We start from the raw sequence: 22,592 nt of genomic DNA, 5'->3' as shown, positions 1-22,592 counted from the left end.
TAAAGTCAGACTTTACATTTTGAAGGGCACGTCACACCTGTAGTCTATAGAATTCTGTCACAGATCGGAAAATAATGGAACAAATGATGAGAGAAAATTGGCCTTCATCTGTTGGCGAATGGCAGTTACCATTAAATTAAAGTGAGTTTTAAAAATGAGGAGACGATAATTCTTTTTTTTGCCCCCTTTGGGAAATTACTTTCAGGAGTCGTTGATTTTAAAATTGTTATAGGACTTAAAAAAAACTTTAAAAAAATTTACCAGAAATCCTATAATCCTATCAGAATAAGTATCCTGAAGTGGAGGGCGAGTTTTGGGATTTGTTGAATCTAGCTACACCAGACTCAGTCTGTTTAAGAAACGTAGATCATCACGCTCTTAAACAGGAAGTCAGTATGGTCGTCAAATAAACTGGTTGAAACCACCACTATGAAATTAGAAAGATTAGAGAAGGGCGTTTAGGAAAGACAAGAACATAAGCAGAAAATAATCCCAGAGTATAAATTTGAGAAATTCAAAGTGAGAGTCAGCTCACTGAATCCGGATGCCGTTTGTGTGCTAAGCAGGAAGAGAATATGCCGGGAACTCGGGACTTCTTTAGATGACGCTCTTGACGTGAGTTTAGTTTCCTTCGTTCGAGCTCACGTGACGAGAGTCAACCAGAATCAGGTTCTCAGATGCCCGTTCCTGGGAGGGAAGCCGACCGGCCCATTTTGGGTTGTGTCCGTCCTGGTCACTGTGTGGCCAGGAAGTGTGGGGAGTTGGGGGGTGTCACGCTGACCCTTCTGGTTTCCGCCAGCGTTAAACAGCATCCCAGACTGACTTCTGTGTCAGCTGTCAATCACAGAGTACCTTCTGGGAAATACATATTTTTTCCCTTAGATTCTAATTTGATCTTGGGCACACTTTGCAGTCTAAAAAAAGCTTCATTTATAGCTTCTACTTGTGCCAATGAAGTGTCAGAGTGCCTGAGGAACCCCATCCTGGCCAACACGGGGGTTTTCGTGTTTTTAATCCTTGCTGATATGGTAAGTGAAAAGAGTATACGGCACTGCGGCTTTCGTTCGCATATATGGATGTCACACGAGGTCGGGCATTTCTTCACGCCTGCTTTTCCGTTCGTCGCTGGATGGCGTGTGACTTTGTTCTCTTCTGTTTTTGTTCAGCTGAGTCGCTGGGCTGCAGGGAGTCTTCTGTTCTGTTAGAGGAATCGTTTGGGAAAAGTTTCAACTTGTTCCATCAGGCATCAAATATAGCGCTAGGAATGGTTCATCTCGAGACTGGCTTGGGCAGAGGGAGTGGGCAGGTGCCAGCAAAGCACAGAAGGAAGTGATGGGGGAGCAGGGTGTCTGGTGGGAACCGCCGTGATGGGTGGATCGGTAGACCACACATTGAGCCCAGCGGGCATCAGGGGCTGTATGGTCTACACCAGGGGCCCCCAACCCCCGGGCCACGGACCCGTAGTGGTGTGTGGCCTGTTAGGAACCGGGCTGCACAGCAGGATGTGAGGGTCTGGTGAGCGAGTGAAGCTTCATCTGTATCCACAGCCGCTCCCCATTGCTCACATTACCGCCTGAGCTCCGCCTCCTGTCAGCATTATGGTGAGTTGTATGTAATTACAATGTAATAATAATAGAAATAAAGTGCGCAATAAATGTAATGTGCTTGAATGGTCTGGAAACCATCCCCCAGCCCCTGTCCGTGGAAAAATTGTCTTCCACGAAACCGGCCCCTGGTGCCAGAAAGGTTGGGGACCGCTGGGCTAGACAGTTACTGATGTCTCAAGTGACAAGATTCCGTGAAGGTCAGAGATTCCAGCCTGGTGCAGCGTCGTCAATAGATGGATGTGTAGGAGGGGTGTTGCTGCTTCAGCATTAATGGAATTCTAAGAGGAAACTCGGTACCATGATAATACTTTGGGAATGATTTTGCTGTATCTGGTATTTAAATCTTCCCTTTTGTTATTTCTCCAAAGCACCACAGAGCTGGGCAGATTTATGTGTGTACTTCTCTTGAAATTAAAAACAGTCCCGTTGGTGGAGGTTGGGTTGGAGTGGACCTTCTCCCTTCGAGAGAATGTTAGACCTCGTGCTTTGGATTGTCTTGAACACAGAATCTCGTGGCTAGACGTTTCTTTAGATTTTAGCATCAACGAGCACTGTTGTCGTGCCTCTTACACTGAATTGGAGCAAAGCAGTGTCCCTTTTCTGCATTAGTTCCTTGACTGCCTCCGCCTACCCCCAGTGCAGGCAAGTGTGACCTCATCAGCTCAGGTTACAGGAGTGAATGGAAAATGTAAACCTGCCTTTGTTCTTGTGTGCGTAACTTTCCCTCCCCCTGTGAATGAAACCAGTTCCTTTGGGGAAACTGATGCTGAAGGCCCATATCTGAGTAGCGTAACAACAGGATTTCTCATTAATATGCTTTGTCGGTCCTCCGCTTGCAAGACACTGTCAGGGTATTCTTGGCTGGAGGCCGGGATGCTTGGGTTTCCATCCTGTTCATTTCTTATCTGTGATCCTCTGCTGAGAAGGTCTCCCCTCCCCATTTAATCATATTCAGAAAAAAAAGGGTAAACCGTCTGATACCTGTTTTTAGTTGTTTCTGTACTGATAAGATTGCCATCTCTCACTCTCTGTATAAAGATGTAACGTGGTATTTACTTTTGCTTCAGTAATTTTTTTTGAATTTTGACCTTTTTCATTTGAGGAAAAAACTAAAAGGAGGCATAAGGTGGAAAATTGATGATTCTTTTAAAATGTCTTTCTTCCTACAGATCTCATCTTTAAGTGTAGATCTTAAACCAGAAATATCCCCTAAAGATCTACTCGTGGAAGGTAGTGGAAGGTAATCCGGCTGAGATTTAAGTACAAGGCAGATATAGATGAGATTACTAGATGAGATCACCAAAGAAAAGTTCCAAATAAATATATCTAAAGTCTGATAATCTCCCAATTCTCTAGTTTCTTCTGTATAAAAAGTAGGAATGAAATGCCACACAAACTTCTAGCAGCTAGCTATGGACTCCCTGTTACGTGCCGTGTACTATCTGAGTGAGGTGACCAGCCCTTAGAGAGTTTCAAATCCAGGAGAGACAGGATCCGATTTCCCTGTTGACAGAATTGCTCTGGCTTCCGAGTGGAGAACAGGCTTTTGGGAGCCAACGGTGGAGGTGGGAGATCGGGTGGCGGCCAGCAGAGTCCAGGTGAGAGTGGAGACGAGGTTGGGGGGCTTGGCGGAGCCATAGGTGAGAGCAGAGCGAGTGTACTGCTTTGAAATTCAGGGCAGTGGTCTGGTCTGGTGATGTGGACTTGGGAGTTGTCTGGACTAGATGAGATCTGAGAGGAGGGGCTGTGATGGAGGAGAGAAAAGGTTCAGGGACTGAGCTGTGGGCCCTTCTGTTCTGCATTAACCCCCGTGTGCTCAGCTCCTTCTTCAGGGTGGGTGGCTGACCGGCTGATGGAAGGAAATATTTATCAGGGAGTAGCTTAGATGGACCTAGAAGGAAAGAGGAAGTTGTTTTTCTCTTTTGCTTCCTACATCAGAGTGATTCTAGATTGCTCCAGGCTTTGCTTGATCTCCATAGGATAAGCTTTCCTGTATTATGGTTTTAATGAAGTTTATGACGTCACCTACCTCTGCAAAATGCTTTATGTAACCAATCTCCATAATATAATATCTCATTCTGAAACTTGACTTTTTAAAAAAATAAGTAATTAGTATGCATTTAAATCTTACTTAGTTTTCAGGAAATATTCCAGAATACAGGGAATATTTTTGTGGCTTTTTGCAGAGTGAATCCCAGTAGTTTTCCTTATGGAATTATATAATATTTTTACTTTACAATGTTTTCTCAATTTCTCCATATCTAACATGAGGACATTCTTACCAGTTATCTGCTGAAGGGTAATGTTTTGGAGGATAAATGTCATTCGATGTGTGAGTGTGTTTTAAGTATAGACGCATTATTTTTCAAAGAGTGTTTCTGTAATATGTTGTACAACTTGTGTCAGTATTCCCAGTGCTTTCCTTCAGTTTAGTCTTTTCACAAATGCTTAAGGAATGTAACATTTTGCATTTGGGGAACTGGTCCTTAGGTTTCTATAGGGGACATTGTGATTTTGAGGGAGTCCCTGCCCTATAATATTGGTTCAGTGAATGAATGAACAAACGTAGGTGAGTGAGTGAGTGTGTGTGTGTGTTGGGGGGGGGGCAGTTGATCTGTCATGAAAATGGAAAGGTACTACCAAATCCCATCTTAGCTTGTGTTTGGAAGGATCACTTCTCTTGTGAAATTACGGAGGAGATGGTTTTGGTCCAGAGCAGCCCAGCAGGCGCGCAGGCCTCCATAGGCAGGTTGCTTTCGTGCACTTCTTGAGTTTTATGTTTGAGGCTGAGAAAGGTGAGAGCTTGTAAGTTCTGCCTCCTGGGGATGCTGAAGGGTAAACCATAAAGGGCCCAGACACTTTCCGGTTATAATAACGCCACCTTTATTTTTCTAGACCATTTATTAAGCCACCTGAAATTTGCTTTTGATTTTCAGTTTACATTATTTTTTTACTATTAGTCTTGCAGTTTATTTATTTTAAGTCAATTTCAGGTACTTTTTATAGTTGATAGTATTCTTTTTACATCACCTGTTACCTTTGCCTTGTTAGCATTCATTTTCTTTGAGGTTCTCTTGCAGATTTATTTATTTACCCTTTCTGGGACACTTACCAGTAGAATCCATGCTCCACAAAAACAAGGACATTTCTTTTATTGCATTTTCTCCCCAGTACCTAGGTACTAGTACATAGAAGGTATTCAACAAATAATTCTTTCATGAGTAATTACTGTATACACTATTTTTGTATCCTTTCGCATGTAATCTCATGTCCTAAGACTTTTATCACATAATTTAAAAGTCTTCTAAAATGCAACGTAGGTATTGCATAATAATTTATTTTATAGATCTAGCATAATTTACTTTAAATTAATTCTTTTTTTGGCATATTTAGTTTCTCTTGTGTTTTGTTATTACAAGTAACACTAAGGGGAACATCTCTATGTATAAATCTTTGCCCATATTTGTGTTTATTCCTTTAGGATATATTGCTAAAGAATTAGCAGTTTAAATAATTTAAATAATTTAAGGCTCTTAACATACACTGACAACAAAAGTGTCACAATTTATGCCCCCACTGACATTTTAGGAGAGCCCCTTTTCCCTGGAATTTGGTCTCTGATGCCATTTTTTTCCCATCTCGTGTTCATTCCCCTTGGCCTTGCCATCTGTTGTGTCTCTGTTCCGTTCCCTCAATTACAGCAGTGCTGGAGGCTTGTGACTTCTTATTCCAGCCTCAGCTCTGTGTTCACTGGTGATCTGGAGGTCCCCCGCAGGTCAGTTCTCCACCTCCAAGCGTGTAATTATTATCTTTCCATCGTGACCTGCTCTCCCCTGCTCTGTTCCCTTTTGAGACAAATTAAGGTTGGAGGTGGGGGAGTGATTCTCAGTCCTTCCCTTTTCCTGTTTATTCAGTGGTGATGAGTTACTTTCCAGGCGACTGAAATTTTGCCTTCCTTTCTGGGAGGTAATCATTCCCCCTTGTTCTGTCTCCTCTCGTGGGCTGTGTTCTTCCTTCTGACTGTGTGCGCTGAGCCATTTGGCTCCCACACTCCAGACGCAGCTATGGCAAGGTGTGACTGGGGGCTCGGGAGACTTGAATGTGACAGCTGCGTGTGTCAGTCTTGTTTGAACGCACAGGTCCCCTGCGGGGGGAAGTTCATGGACCCATTTGTTACAGCGGCTGCTGCTATACTTTCCTCAGGGAGAAAAATAACTGATGTTACTTGTTGAATTGCTTGTGTAATCTTTATGTCAGGTTTAATATTACACAGAAAGCTTTGAAATAGATTTTGATTCTGGAATATGTAAAAATTGTCATGGTGATCGAAAAAAAACCCAGCCGTCTGCTATGCAGCATTTACATCTGCTATTTCCATCTGATAATGTGCAGATTTCCTAAGTATTTTTGTATATTTATGTAATAATTTTTTGGTCCAAATTTAAGATTCAGCATATTTAATGAAACTAAACAGTAATTCTGATTTGGTTATGATCTATTTGGTACCTGACAGCATGTTGATTGCTGACTGTATGGTATTTTAGGAGGTTGTTATACTGTTTAGTCTGAGGTTGAGGAGGGAAGGATATTGTGTCACTGGGGGGGAGTCAGAGTGACTGCTCTGGTACCTGTGTTACGTCTGTCCTTCTCTTGAAGGAGTTGTGGACATGCAGAACTCCAGGTATAAGCTGATGATAAAAAAGAAGGCCGGACCCCTCTCTTGGTCCGTTGTAGAAGCTCCGCAGGTCCCTGTAGGGGCCGACTGTGGTTGATGTGAGGGTGGGCTGGGAAGTCAGGGTCAAGAGGACCAAGTGGGGGCTGGACGTTCAAGCTGTGGGTCCTGGCGGGAACAGAAGCCAGGTGAATATGGGAGTCAGGGCGGGACACATCAAGGGAATCGACCCCGTGGAGACCCCCAGTGGGTCCCGTTCCCGGGTGCTCAGGAACCAACACACAGTCAGAATCCAGGGACCGTTTATGGATGTGGGGAAGCAGCAAAGACTCCAACCAGTCGAAGATGTAAAGCAACGTTAGTCATTGCTAAGGAAACCTCTTTTATATTTATTTACGATGGCCTGGGACAGACTTCCAGGATTTTCTAACCTAGTTGCAGCTAGGAAGGTGGGCCAAAGCCAAGAGACATGCCATAGTTGGGGTGCTGAAGTTAGACCTTGGTCTCCTTGATGACTCTTTGATTGGTGGCATCATGACAGTAATTCAGTGTATCCCTGTGATGTGTGTGGTATCATTCTAGACAGTACGAAATGTAAGATTCCATTTTTACCCTCCATGGCTTCTAGTTGAGTTGAGAAGACAGAGCCTGTGCCTTGAAGGCAAACCTCAGTGGAAAGGAGAGGTGTTGGGTGTCACCTGGGTTCTGCTCATGCTGAGTTCTGTTGGAGTTGGAGGATGGGAATTATGTGAGTCTTAGAAGGGTCTGAGTTTGGAATACAAGGTGGGACTTAGAGTGAGGAGGATGTAGGTGAGGGCTTCTCCCACCTTTACAAGCTGTTTCACTCTGGGAACCTGCTTCCTCAATTGTAAGCTGGTTAAAGTAATTTCTGCCTTGCTTGTTTGTGACAGGGTTGTTGTAGAGATTAAACGAGATGATTTACGTGAAAGCCCTTTGTAAACGGCACCATGGATTCAAATGTAAGGTGTTATTAATAATTTGCCATTTGCAGTGGGAGCCTGTTGGATCACAGCTCTGTTCATTCATCATATGTAAATGAGACTGTGTTCTTGCAATTAAAGGTGTTTAATGAAGGTCATGATTAGATGTTGAGGAAAAGAGTCAAAGAGACTTTTTAAGTAAGGTTAGTGTATGTCTGAGATTTTACTTATAAACTTATAAATACATAATTAGTGTTGAAAATTAATGTTTAAGGTGCATCTGAAGTGCTTTACGTTTTTGGTTAATAAAAAGAGGAAATATATTTGAAGAGTAAGTTACTGAGCTGTGAAAAAAACAGGAGTCCATTTAGTAGCAAAATTACACGATGCTTCTCATTCCTCATTCTAGAACAGACTATTTTTAGCATCTCTTTGAATCAGTGATGAATTCCAGTTACAGGATTCAGTAATTAAAGCAGAGAAAAATATAACATCGTTTAGGCAAGAAAATCTTTTTACTTGAGTTGGATCTGTTTCAGGGTTTAGACTATTATCCTCAGCCACCCCCCCCCCCCCGTCCCCTCTGGAATCGTTGGTTTGTCATCCCTGTGGGGTCACAAGCAACAGGAAGAGTGCCAGGACCTCGGCCAAGGACACAGTGTCCCGTTTTTAAGAAGGGGAGTTTAAAAAACTCTGGGATGTCTTAACGGATAAGCTTGTTGTAACTGTGTCATCTGCAGGACTCTGGAACAAGTGTTCAGGGACCCCTAGGCCTCCCCCTCTTTTCCTGTCCTCCATCCCTTCCCGATGGTCAGTTCTGTCCCTCTGTCTCCTGCATCTGTCCTGCTGCTCCTTTGTTTTTTCCGTTCTCCAGCTGCCTGTGAATATTGCGAAAGCAAACGGCGTGCTGCTGCCAGTTGGTCCCGCTCCACATTTGTGTTTAGTGGTTGTGGATTGTTCCATAATGTTGCTAAACAGCTTTCTGAAAAATTGCTCCCAGTCAGCAATCTTTCTTCAAGCTGGAAGCCTTATTTTATCCTGTGCAAGTTATTATTATTTTATCTTTTTATGCCCATTCCGCAAAAGCTCATTAACTGTTTGGTTGCACTGAAAGTGGTGTTCTGTTGACCCCAATTCTCCTGCTGTTCCCCTGGGCGGAGCCCAGCCCTTGAAATGGTGACCACAGGGCCGGCTCCAGGTCACAGGACACTACTGGTTGAAGTAGGTCACGAAGATGCATGATGATTTTTTTAACCAAGTCATTTGAGAAAGTTTACTTATTTGACAGATGTTTTTTGAGTGTTGCTTGTGTGCCGAACATTGAGCCAGGAATTAAAAAAAAGAAAATGAGAAAGGTCTTTGATAGTGAAGCAACATATAACTAGAAAATGCACTTTTGCTTTGAAAACTGATTGTTTACCATGAATTTCCGAACTTTTTCAGCCTCTGAGTTCTTTGATCTCTCAGCAGCTCGGTACTTTGTGTTGCAGTAATGAATAACCAGGCAGACGGGTAAGACCAGAACTAAATCTGGGCTTCTTCAGTCATCTTGGTTTTAGGCTTTTGTGTGCTCTTTTATTGATTCACTGTTTGTTTTGTTCTGGACTCAACACTGTTCAGGAGGCTTCCGAGCTCCTTTCTGTGTGAAGCCCTGGAGTATAAGGACGTGGGTGGCCCTCTTCCCACGCTGGGGGCTGTCACAGTGCCCGGGCAACAGGCAGGACCGGCGCCGGGTCTGTGATGGATGTTCTCAGGGGCTTGTTATCACGTGGGAGGCCAGGCTTGTCCCAGGGATCACTCCTTTGATTCTCGCTCTCATTTTTGTATTTCGGGGAATTTAAGCTTAAATAACCTGCCTTAGAGGGTGTAAGTGGGAGGCCAGTTTGAGCTGAATCGTGGCTTGAGAGCCCACCGCACCATGGCATCCTGTGTCGCCCGGCTGACTTGGTGGGCACAGAGGAGGGGGGGGACTCTGCCGGCAGCTGAGCAGAGCTTTGCGGTGGAAGTGACCCCTCGCTGGTCAGAAGGTGGAGGGCAGGAGGGCAGGTGTGGGGAGATGCAGGTGTGGGGAGATGCATGTGTGGGGAGGGGAGATGCAGGTGAGGGGAGATGCACGTGTGGAGAGATGCAGGTGTGGGGAGGGGAGATGCAGGTGTGGGGAGATGCAGGTGTGGGGAGATGCAGGTGTGGAGAGATGCACGTGTGGGGAGATGCAGGTGTGGGAAGATGCAGTTGTGGAGAGATGCACATGTGGGGAGGGGAGATGCACGTGTGGGGAGATGCAGGTGTGGGGAGGGGAGATGCAGGTGAGGGGAGGGGAGATGCACGTGTGGGGAGATGCAGGTGTGGAGAGATGCACATGTGGGGAGATGCAGGTGTGGAGAGATGCACGTGTGGGGAGGGGAGATGCACGTGTGGGGAGATGCAGGTGTGGAGAGGTGCACGTGTGGGGAGATGCAGATGTGGAGGGTGTGTGCATGAGGGCAGTGTGGGGAGGAGTAATGGGAGGGAAGCCTGCAGACCCTGCCCGGGAATTGGCCGTGGCCGTCCTGTGGGGCAGGGCGGTTGTGTCAGGGACCCCGCGGTAAAGCCGATGGAACAGGCAGACTGGCCGCATTAACGGAGGGTGTGCTGCTTCCTTCGGCTCCTCTGCCGTCCCTGCGTCTGTGAAGGGCAGACTGGGGCACCTGGGAAAGGCCAGCGGGACTGGGACGCCTCAGCTGCCTTCAGACCCTTGGAAGCTTGCAGATTTGAAGGCTTTGGTAGATTCTCTGGTTTCAGAGGGCAGAACAGAGAGCATTGGTTTGAAGTGTTAAAGATGCAGGCTTTAACTGAATACAGAGCTAGGGGTCTTAACGAGAGGTTGCACACTCCTCTCCCTGAACAGGGTTCACGAGAAGCATCCAGGGATGGGGCGGAGGGGAGCCCGCACTGAATGGCGGGTGGATCTCTGGGCCCTTCCAGCTCTGGCCTGTGCATTTCCTGTAGCTGCCCAGGCCCAGGCAGGCAGTACACGCTCTTTATTTTATGAGCAAGCTCTGGACCTGGGAACTTTCTGACCCCCTCGTGATGTCTTCATATTTAGGTGGTGAGGTAGCACTTGTCTTTATATTAACCTCTCGCATCCTCTGTGCATTTCAGAGGCCAGGAATCAGTCTCTTGGTGTCGCTTTGCTCCGCACGCACATTTTAAATCTTGTTTATTGAAGCTGGCACTGGTCCTTTCCTCCCACGACGCTGTGCATGGATCTCTCTTGCCACTTTGCACTTTCGGACCTCGGTGTGCTGTCTTTCTGTATGTAGTGTCCCTTCTGCCTGATTCATGGTTGCGTTGTCCGTGTATTGTAGAAAGGTACTAAGTGTTTGAAGGGATCATGAGGGGTTGATGTGGCCCAGATCTTGATCTGGGTTATTCGATTCTCTGGCCGGGGACTGTTAGCCCAGAGGTATGGGCCAGCTGTGGCTCTCTGCACAGCCATATTATATCACGAATTGATCATTTTGTCTTCCTATTTTACTAGGTAGTTATTGTTCATCAAGTTAAGGGGCAGAAACTATTGTTTTATGACGCTAGTATTTAGGTCTGTGGTACATACTTTTTAAATGAACAAATTACTTAAAACTGGGAGAATTTTTCATTTGCACCCTCATAGAATAGTTAATGTGGTTTTATTAATTGTTACATGAATCTGTCCCTAGCTGGGAGTGGGCTTATATGTAGGTGTTCAGTTGGTGTTAGCTGACACTGTTTCTGTGTTGTGTATAGCAGTTTTCCTCCTGCTCCTTGTTTTATGTGCGCACACACGCACGCGCGCACACACACACACACACACCCCCTTCCTCACCAGGTAAAGCTCTCTGGGCACCAAGAGCGTGTCTCATTCCTCATCCATCCTACGTAAGAGCTCACGTACGCGTCGAGGTGAACTGCGGGGCCAGCCAAGTGTGTTCCTTGTGGCTCGGATCTAAGTGATGCAGGGCAGTTCTAGCCGTGGGAATTGAAGCTCGGATAACCGACCTGAGAGGCCAAGCAAGGCAGCACAGAGGTTGCTGTTTTGTCGTGTTGTTAGACACGCTTCTAGCTAAAAACATTCCTGTTAGACGTGCTGATGTATCTCTGAAGATAATCGAGTCTGCATGTTGCAGAGTGTCTCACAGTCTTGTAGGCAGAGCTTGCTATGTGCATAGTGAAGAACGTTGATGACACGACCTCCTGGATGGAGAGGAACTTAGAATCTGAGCCTGGTGAAGAAGGTGGCCCTGGAATGCAGTGCAGAGACTGCTATCCTGGGCCGCATGTGTGTGTTGTGTGTACGCGGCTTCCCGTTTCTGGAGAACTGGAATTCAGGAGCTTAGGTGAGATGGCAAGGACCAAAATAGTAAACAAATCCTAACACAGTCAGATTAGGATAATATTGGCAGATTACCAGTGAGTTACTTAGACACAACCTGTTCTCAGGTTAAATGTTTTCATGTCACAGAGTTCTTTCTTTCATGTTGACTTTGGATGTTGTAGGTAACTAAGAGGAAAGGGCATATTCCTAGGAAAAACTTTATTATCATTGACCTTTTAAAATGCTCTCTAGAACAAAATAAGGTATTTCATGAGTCAATTCAGTCTTTTCTCTCATCAGAGTACAGAAGAGTGTAGACTGAATGTCAGCTGAACTGCTTAGGAGCCGAATGGTCTGTAATGTATTTGAAATTACCTGACCTCACGGTAAAACCGCTGCTCCTCTCCCCTCCTGGCTTTCTTTCATTTTTTTAGAGAATGACATATTTTACTAGACAGCAATTTATCCTGGCTTCATTGATTATCTTTAATCTATGATTATTTTCTAAATTATGGTTTCAAAAATACAGTTTTTCCTTTCTCCCCCTTTTCTCTCTCTCTCTTTTGTTTTCTTCAGAGTATAAGGAATTCATAGTATAGGGAATTTTAAGTTAGTAGTAGTAGTATTTTAAGGATTAGGCTGCTATCCGCAGCCAGCATGAGTACACTTTGATGCCACCATGTGGAGGGCATTACTCAAGACCCGAATGGCGAGGACAGGCACCTCCTGATGGGATTTTAAAGGGAGGAGTCCTTAAGATCACCCAGTTTGTTACTCTGTCCGTTGGCCTGTTCGTCCATCTGTTCAACAAATACTTGCGTGTCCGCGTGCCTTCCTCCTGGTGATCCTTTTCCCAGGTCTGGTGAAACCCCTCAGCTCAGAATCTCGAGTCTGCAACGTTAAGAGCTGCACCGTTCAGCCCCGTAGCCGCTAGCCACATATTGCCCTTCAAATCAGTATTAATTAAAAAGAAATAAAATGGACAGCTCAGTTCCTCAGTCACACTTGGCAAAGGTAAAGCGGTCGGTCGAGTGCTCTCTGTGGCTGGGCCTGCCACATGGGCCAGCGTCCACGTGTGGAATACGGCCATCACATCAGCGGGGGGCTGAGCCTGGCATTCCTGCCTCTGCTCCTGGGCTCCAGCCCCTAGACCCCTCGGTGCCCATCTGTCTAGCACTCAGTGCCTACCTCTCTCAAGTTCATTCCCATTAAAAAATTCTCCCATCTTATTGTAGGTCTGGGTCATCTGTCATCTGAATTAAGGCCACAGTGTTACCAGGGCTGTGAAGCCTCCCTGCCCCGCCCCCCCCCGGCTGCCCCCCGCACACCCCCCACCCCCCGCTCTCGATACCACGCACACACAATTGTCACATTGAATACCAATAATTCCTTGTCGATACAGCCTTTCTTCTGGGGGATCAAGAGGTCCTTGGGGGTGCAGGATTGGGTTTTGGCTTTCCAGGGTCAGGGCACACGAAGCCTGACACGTCACCGCAGCAGGTAGGTGTTTACTGAACCGGTAGAGGGAGGAGCGGGTGGGTGGAGGAGGCGTCACAGGTTGCGCTGTAAAGACTGGAGCCAGTTTGGATGCACGGAGGCCACACGAGGAGGGCGTTGGTGGCGGGGGAGCGTCACAGATGCCAGTTGGCAGGAAGCTAAGGGTGGCTGCGCTGCCAGGGGCAGCCAGAGTGGCATGTTCAGCACCATGGCCAGGGCTTAACCAGCGACAGAAACCCTTTAAATCCTGCTGCTTCATATAAACGTGTTTCCCTGTGCTAATGCAACACCTCTTAGTAGAGGTGCTGCGTTTCACACTTAATAACCTTAACCTGTACCTTCAAAGGAGTTCAAGATACGCTTTTCCCCTGTAAAGTGAGGCAGCACATTCACAAAGGCTAGTTAACTCTTCAAGACCTTCGTGGTTCCTGACTTAGGTTAGACGGGTTATCAGCTCAGTAGGAAAGAAAAATGCACGTATGCACGTCCAGAAGAGGCCATCTGATACAGTAATTAAGAACAGTGATGGTGGCCAGACAGCCCTGTCCTGGCTCTGCCTCTTCCAAGCTGTGTCGGCCTGGGCAAGTCACCTTCCGATCCTCAGTTTCCTCATTTTTTAGTGGAGATGTTACCTGTGTTGACTGAAGAAAACAACACAAGCTAAATGCTTCGAGCTACGTTTTATTTGGGGATTTACCGAGGACTATAGCCTGGGTGACAGCCTCTCAGATACTCTGAGGAAGTATTCCAAAGAGGTGAGGAGGGAGCCAGGATAGGAGTTTTTGCTGGCGGGGAGGAGGGAGGGGCACGCAGTGGAACACCAGAAGATGACCACCAATCACAAAAACCAAACATCTCAAGTTAATGATTTTAGTGTTTTTCTATGTATGGGAAGATGCAAGAGTCTGGGCTCTTTGACATTCTTCCTTAGATGTGCATCTTAACTATCTAGGACCAGTATCCTATTTTTCTCCATCCTGAATCCCCTCAGGGCGCACCGTCAGGGCAGCTGCAGTGGCTGCTGGCTTGATGGCGGGCAACATTTTTTCCGTCCTGCCTTGTGAAGATTAAGTTAATCGTAGGAGACTCCGCGCTCTGCTTAGTCCTCAGTAAGGCATTCACCAAGTGGCAACTAGTAACAAAATTCTAGTTCCATAGCCTTTCACACAAATGGGAAAATTCATAGTTGTGTTTCCCAAAGGAAGAGTTAACACATGATTGCGAACGTAAAGGGTCCTCCAGGGCACACATATTTGGATTGCCCTGAGGTACAGTTAGTTGTATAGTTACATAGTGCTGGTTACTTTCAAAATCATGCAAATAAGGTGATGTGGTTCAGGTGAAATTTGGCCTGGATAATCTAAAACCCAAGGATGCTTCTCTGTATTTGGAAATAGGATGATCACTTATGCAAACGACAGGAAAAAGGCACTTTTACATTTTGCATCATCACGTGCTGTACAGCCGCTCCGAAGGAAGGGGGAGAAAATCATGTGCTACTTTTAATTTTAACTGAGAAAACTAGGAGGATGTGTGTAGTATCATCCAATGACCTTTCTATTTTTTTTCACACTTTCAAAAGGGTGGTGACAGTCTTAACTGTGGACGTTCTCATTATCCACTGGCCCACATACAATTCAGTCACGGCCAGGCAGTCCTTTCTAGACTTCAAGTTGCTTTCCTTCCCTGCAGAGATCACACCCCCTCCTTTCCAGGGCCTGCACGGCCTTTTCCCTCCCCACCCTTACCTGACCTCCCACGAAGCTTTTGCTATACCCAGCCCACTTCTGGGCTGCCCTGCTCTTTCCTGCATCTGCCGTATTGTATTATAATTATCTACGTGCATCAGTCACCCTCGCGAGACTCAGTTCTTTCTGAGCAGGCCTTTTCTCAGTCATTTTTGTGTCTGCAGGGTTTAAAGGCGAGCCAACTTACGCAAGATGCTTGGAAATGTTTTGCTGAATGAACGAATGCTTGTTCTCTACGTGTTTCTTTTCTTTTTTAAATTTATTTATTATTTATTTTTTATATTTATTTTTGGCTGTGTTGGGTCTTTGTTTCTGTGCGAGGGCTTTCTCTAGTTGCGGCAAGCGGGGGCCACTCTTCATCACGGTGCGCGGGCCTCTCGCTATCGCGGCCTCTCTTGTTGCGGAGCACAGGCTCCAGACGCGCAGGCTCAGTAGTTGTGGCTCACGGGCCTAGTTGCTCCGCGGCATGTGGGATCTTCCCAGACCAGGGCTCGAACCCGTGTCCCCTGCATTAGCAGGCAGACTCTCAACCACTGCGCCACCAGGGAAGCCCTCTACGTGTTTCTTACATGTATTCTCCTAAGTGAATGGAAACTCTATTTGGCTAGGAAACTATACTATATTTTTGGTACCGCAAAGCAGTGCTTATCTTCAGATAACTCTGTAAGCTTGCTGTTAATATCAGTTATCCTGGAAACACTTTCTAGGGTCAATTCAGCAGGTATTAAGTCTTTGTTACTGTTTTATCCCCACATGTACTATTAAAATATTTGTGAAGTGAGCACGAAGATTTTTATTGACTTGAGTTCTTATGCAAATGATCTGTACTCAATTAATTATGGGTGGTCACAAACCTAAAACGTGTGTAAGCAGTTCAGTTGAATAGACCTGTGGTATACTGGGCTTTTTGTTTTTCTTCCCTTTGGCTGTTATTTACTAGATGCCTTGAAGTTAATTTCAGAGCTTATTCCAGGGTAGAGAGTGGGAATTATACCGGAATTCACATTCCTTACTAGCTCTCTGCTTAAACTAATTTAAAAAGAACTAGTTCTGGGACTAGAGCTCCCTTGACGAAAGTATTGGAATGTGAAATTTGAATTTAAGACTTTCTTGGAGACATGAATGCATTTTGCTTGCCGGTATTTAATTTTTTTTTTTTCTTTCTTCTTAGTTTTAATTTTGATTGCTGTTACTACTGATATCTGAGCCAAAGTGGCGATGCTGCCTGAGGGACATTTCTGCAACCCATAAGTCAACAGTTACACGGTAAGACTGTGTGCCTTCTACCCTTACAGCCGTTTAATTTCTATAACATTATAGTTTAGAATTTTAATTTGAAATAGAATAGGATAAAATATGTTAGTGTTTCAAAATATTAAAATATCAATATATTTTAATATATAAATATTAACAGCAGATAATATTTTAGAGCTTTTGGTCCTAATCAACAGTGAGAGGTTGAAAAGAGAAAAACTATAATTTGATATATTCATTTCCTATTAATTTTTATGTGAACAAGTATGGATATGCAGTTTTTGACTCATTAAACTGGGGTCTCATTTCCCCCCCCCCTATATATTTTGCCCATTTACTTTCTGTTTCCTGAGGTTTAACCAGTTCGTTATTTTTTGGATCTTGTTCATAACGAGTGGGTATGAGAAGCCAAGATGATAAAACTTAAAGCTCCTCAGGTGTTACTATAACTCACTCTGAAGTGAAGTGGTGATTCCAGCAGTGGCTCAGATGAGGTTTTGAATTATTTACGGGTTTAGATGACCTGTATTTCTCTATCTTTGAGGAATGCCTAAAGAGTAACGAGGATGGTGGGCTAGGAAGGCAGGTCCTGCTTGGAACCTCACTTTCCTTCTGTACAAAATTCTGCCGTCTGTCCTGCCTGCTTTACAGAGTGAAAAAATCACTTGATGTTTGTGGAATTGTCCTTTTTTGCATTAAGGGTAGAGGGAGAATAACAAGTCTTGGTTCTGAGATGGTATTGAGAGAGAACGTATTGCTCTTGATATCTGTGTGTGGGGCATGCCAGAAGCCTTGACCTCTAATCCTGCCTCACCTTGACCTTGGCCATAGCGCTACAGTAACTTCCTATCAAAAAATTGAATTTGATTCCCATACTTTAATGTTACAGGTAATTTTCCGGGAATATGTCTGTATTCTTTGACCACAGCAGAATAAAGCTAGAAATCAGTATCAGGTGTTTGGGAAATCACCAAATATTTTGAAATTAAATATCACATTATAAAGATCCCATGGGTCAAAGAGGAAGTCACAAGGGAAATTAGAAAATATCTTGAATGAAAATGAAAATACAACATATTAAGATTTATGGGATGTTCCTAAAGCACTACTTCAAAGGGAAATTTATAGTGTTAAAGGCTTATGTTAGAAAACAGAAGTTTTGAAACAATAATATAAACTTTTACTTTATCAGCTCGGTGCTTTATGTCCACCTAGAGGGTGGGATAGGGAGGGTGGGAGGGAGACTCAAGAGGGAGGAGATATGGGGATATATGTATATGTATAGCTGACTCACTTTGTTATAAAGCAGAAACTAACACACCATTGTAGAGCAGTTATACTCCAATAAAGATGTTAAAAAAAAAAAAAGAAATTAGAAGGCAGGGAACTATATTCAATATTCTGTAATAAACCATAATGGAAAAGAATATGAAAAAGAATATATATGTATAACTGAATCACTTTGCTGTACAGCAGAAATTAACACAACATTGTAAATCAACTATACTTCAATAAAATAAATTTTTAAAAAAAGAAACTAGAAGGCAAAGAGCAAATTAAACACAGAACAAGCAGAGGAAGAAAATAATAAAGATAAGGGCAGAAAACAATGAAATAAAAAACAGGAGAAAAAAAATAGGAAAAAAATCAGTGAAACCAAAAGCTGTTTCTTTGATGAGATCAATAAAACCTGTAGTCATACTGATCAGGAAAAAGAGAGAGAGAAGAGGCAAAAATTTCTAATATCAGAAAAGAGAGACCATCAATATAGATCCTGCAGATATTAATAGGACGATAAGGAAATATTATGAGCCACTTAATACATTTGATAACTTATATAAATGGACAAATTCCATCAAAGATATAACCTACAAAAAAAAAAAAAAGATATAACCTACCAAACCTCACTCAAGAAGAAATGGATAGGGACTTCCCTGGCGGTCCAGTGTTTAAGAACTTCGCCTCCAATGTGGGGGGTGCGGGTTTGATCCTGGTTGGAGAGCTAAGATCCCATATGCCTCGCAGCCAAAAGGCCAAGACATAAAACAGAAGCAATATTGTAATAAATTCAGTGAAGACTTTAAAAATGGTCCGCATCAAAAAATCTTAAAAAAAAAAAGGAAGTAGATAACTTGTATAGCTCTTTATTAAAGAAATTGAATTTGTAGTTAAAAATTGTCCCCAAAAGAAAGCTCTAAGCCCACATGGTCTCATTGGTGAATTCTGCCAACCTTTTAAGAAAGAAATAATACCAATTATATACAAACCCTTCAGAAAACAGAAGGAAAGGAACAATATTTTATGAGGTCAGTATTACTCTGATACAAAAAAACCAGATACTTCTCCACAAAATATTAACAAATTAAATACAGTTTATACAAAAAGGGTAATATATCATGCCAAAGGACCATTTATTCCAGAAATGCAGGAATAATTCACAATATCAACAAACTAAACAACAGAATTTTTAAAACCCCTATGATCAACTCAACAGATGTAGAAAAAGCATTTAACAATATTCATCATCCAGTCATGATTAAAAACTCAAAAAACTAAGAATAGAAGGAAACTCTCAAAAAAGAGTTGAAGGGAGCTTCCTGAACTTGATAAAAGCTATCTATGAAGAACCTACAGCTGATATTACAATTACTGGTGAAAGACTGAATGCTTTTGCCTAACATTAGGAGCAAGGCAAGGATAGTCACTCAACGTTCCTATTCAGAATTGTCCTAGTCAGTGCAGTAAAGCAGGAGAAAGAAATAAAAGGCATATAGATGGGGAAAGAAGCAAAAGCAAATTTAGAACTCCCCTAGCAAGGGGCCTGAGAAATGGCGGTTTAGCTTGCCAGCCTCTGTGAACAGAGTTGGGAATAGCTGTTGAATGCCAGCACATAAAATCTACTACATTTTGGTTTCTGTGGTCATGATCTGAAAATCATAAAAGCAAGGCAACATTTATATCACTTGTGGGTTTAAATTACTGTGTTCTTTAAAGTTTAAAGTTAAAAGTCAGCATAATCTATTGTGAGAGTCTTATTTCAGCATTTTCTTCTTTCCGTTAATATAACTGGAAAGCCACGTGTAGTATTTAAAAGTTATGCATTGGTTTAAACTTCATTAAATAGCTTTTGTTTTTTAATTTAAAGAAAAAGGCTATCTGAAACAATATTAAGATGTCCTCTTAAATTTTGTGAGGGCAAACAACATTATTTGTTAAATCTGTTACAACTCTCCCTTAACTTTGGAGGAGTTAACAGTTGTTTTGTATGCTTGCTGTCACGTCTTAGAATATACTGACGTGTTTTGTATAATAATATAAGACACATATTGTGCCTTTTAATTGCTGCTATGTAATTTCCAAGTACTTGCTTATTTTTATGGTGGTTGGCAGTGTGGAACTGAGGAAATCTTGAGTCCTGGTCCCAATTGTCTGGGAGAATTATATGAGAGGACAGTGTCTCTGGGTGGTTTTACTGGAATCATTTCTATGTCTCTTGCAATGAAATTGTTTTTCAGCCTAAGTAGAATACTTACAAATATTAAACAAATTTAATAATTGTGTGTATTTCATTACGTGTTACCGGCCCTGTCACTTGGTGCTAAGTACTTGGTATAGCACAGAGGTGTAGTAGGAGGAGTGTAAATTTAGAAGTTATGGAAGATCTTGGGTTCAAATGCTAAAACATAGAGGCTTAATTAAGCTTTTGAGCAAAATCCGCGTAAATCCTTGATCCTCATTTCCCTTATCTGTAAAAGGAGGGTAATAATCTTGATAAGCTGCTGAAGACATTGAAAATATTCCTCAGAGCATCTAAGAGACCGTGGACCCTCAGACGGTGATGCTGGTAGAGGGTCTTACCTGCAGAAACATCATAAGACTTTGGCACCCACCAGAACTGGTTTTGAGTTTAAGTTCTTCTACTTACGAGTCATGTCACTTTGGATAAGTTAATTTTTGAGCCCTGAGTTCTTTATCTGTTAAGCGAGGGCAGTGCCACCCCGTAAGGTTGTAGTGGGGTGTAAATGACATAACGTGTATAATAAAATGCTTAGGTATGTAAAATGTTCCCATTGATCACCTTCAACGGGTTTACCATCGTTCACTTTATGATTTTGTTTCTTTGGTTGATTTTCTATAAAGTGACCTAGAAACCCCGAATGATCACAATTCACCTGTTGGACTATGTTGAGAACAGTGAAGCTGATAGGATGCCAGGCTTGATGTTTTGAGACCAAGTGTTGCAAATTTTAGATTTCTCTGGTACTTTCATCGTGCAAACAGTTGGGAGTGGTTAACTAAAATAACCATTCAGTTTATCTTAACTATCTTTCATGAACACAGCTTCTAGTTGCCAAAAACATTGCCATCAGGATGCTTGTGGTTTCTAAAAATACAGACTGAAGATTTGTAGCATGTCTGCTAGGGAACATTTGGTGGGTTCACAGCTTTACTGCTACTTTGACCTTATTTTAGGATGTCATTCGTATGAATTGCCAACGTTTGGCTATTTTTGACCAACAGAAGTGGTAACTCCATATGGTTCAAGTTGATATTTCAGGCTATGCTGATAGTGTTTTCTTTACACACTTGGTAAATGATCTAATTTTGTATCTTATAATGTGTTGTTTCCTCTAGGAGCTTAAATTTATTTTTATTGCATTTTGGATTTTCTTCATTAATTTGTTTGGTGAACGTCATTCTCAAGTAATTGGTGCAAAAGAGTAGGGCAAAGAAAAATAAGTGCTACATCTTTCTTAACAAAGAGAGGAGATGCTGCCTAATCTTTGAGAAGACTTTCAATTTATGGTCAGGTAAATAATTAGAAACAAAAACGAGAGGCTTTTGAGAATTAAACCTTGAGGTCATAGGTCATACAGGTAGAGTCTGAGTCCCTGAAAATTCTTTGAGATCAATTCACGCTCACAAGTGCTAAAGCACTCTGGATGGTTTTAGCTTCTGAGGGTCTATTCATGTGTTTCATGTTATGAAAATAATGCAGCGTTCACTCAGTTTAATGTTGTGTTTATAAAGTGTCCATAGGTCATATGTTTATTGTACTTTGAATAAGAAGCTAACAATTTTAGTTTTATTTAAAAGGGCATTCATGTAACGGATACTTAGTGTGGATCATAAATAGTGATAATAATATTGCGGTGAGCAGCTTATGAGCCTTTCCTACACATCACAGTGTGATCACAGCCTGATTGTGGCGCTGGTAAACCATTCTTCCCCTTCTTGTCCAACTAAAGGGAAAAGGGAGGTACGGAGTTAGTTTTTTAATGTGTCAGGTAAGCACTGATTCCTTCACAGGGGTAGTATCTGGGGTTTGGGATCCACATTACGCTGTTTGTGGCCTTGGTGTACCGTCTCATCAGAGCCCTCGGAGGGGAGCAGGCAGGCGTTGCTTCCGTCTTGTAGGTGAGGACTGGGGTGTAGTGGGATCGAGATCCTGAAGAACTTGGATTCTGCTCGCTGGTCTGGCTTGTTCGGCTGCTGTGCCAGGGCCAGGCCCCTTTCAGGACGGCTGTCTGTGCTCACTGCCCGCTCCCTGGTTGTGCAGCGGGGACACATCCACTTTGGAGGATGGAACTCTGTAGGAGGAAAACTTTTCCTAGGAAGTGAGTTAGCATTTCTGTTTGCTGTATTCATCGAGCCATTAACTGTGGCGCCTGACGAGTTGCTAAATTTACCTTTTTCTGTTTTTTTCTGTCGTGGTCTTTCGTCCTATGTCTGTGGCTCACAGTAATTCTTTCTACCTGACCATCGTGTCAAAATCTAAATATGGAATAAATTTCCAGGCATCTCCTAATTTGTATTCTGCTCTTATCTCTTATCCAACCCCACGGATCCAGTTTTAAAAGCTTTATTGAGGCATAATTGACCAACAGTACATGATGCATATTTGAAAGGTACAGTCTGGTGAGTTCTGACCTGTGCACACAGCCGTGAGCACGCACGCTGTCGCCCATGGAAGGTTCCTCCGGCCTTTGTCACCCTCCCCCCGTCTCTCCTGCACCTCCAGGCAACCACGGATCTGCCCTCTGTCGTGAGATTGGTTTGCGTTTCCAGAATGTTACTGCAAAGGAAAAGCAGTCCTCTGTGTGTCTCCTGCTTCTTCACTCTGACACCAGACGTGTGGTGTCCCCACGGCAAGCAGTTTGGTGACACCGGCCAGGTGGCTTGCAGTTGAACTCAGTTCTGACGTTTATCTGGTGGAGAGAGCACCCATCCCACAGGTGAAGGGTCTGTCCCACAAGATCCCCCCACCCCCGCCCAAGCCGCCCAACTTCCTTTGTTACCTGCACTTCTGGCCGACTGGCTGCTGTAAATCCAAGGTTCCCATGACCCCCGTCTGAGCTTGATGGTGCACAGAACTCAGGAAACCAGTTTACCCACTAGATGGATGATCAGGCTGTCACGAAGGACCTTCAAGGATACGAATGAGCAGCTCGAAGATGAGACGCAGAGGGTGAGGTCTGGCAGGCCCCGAACCCCTGGAGCTTCTGTCCCCGTGAGTTTGGGGTGCACCACCCTTCTGGC

The 22,592-nt window shown here is 43.6% G+C and overlaps 1 protein-coding gene across 4 annotated transcripts in view; it reads left to right on the top strand.

Moving 5' to 3' along the window:
* Positions 1 to 22,592, top strand: part of WASF3 (WASP family member 3) — a 94,153-nt gene that overhangs the window by 20,801 nt on the left and 50,760 nt on the right. For all 4 annotated transcript variants that reach the window (XM_057533121.1, XM_057533118.1, XM_057533119.1 and 1 more), the window contains one exon: positions 15,970 to 16,064. The gene's annotated coding sequence lies outside the window, so the exon portion shown is untranslated. The remainder of the gene's footprint in view (positions 1 to 15,969; positions 16,065 to 22,592) is intronic.

Source organism: Balaenoptera acutorostrata, chromosome 18 (genome assembly GCF_949987535.1).
Source record: "Balaenoptera acutorostrata chromosome 18, mBalAcu1.1, whole genome shotgun sequence".
Lineage (NCBI taxonomy): Eukaryota > Metazoa > Chordata > Mammalia > Artiodactyla > Balaenopteridae > Balaenoptera > Balaenoptera acutorostrata.
The sequence above is the reverse complement of the archived record's forward strand: the minus strand, read 5'-3'. Positions and strand labels throughout refer to the sequence as shown.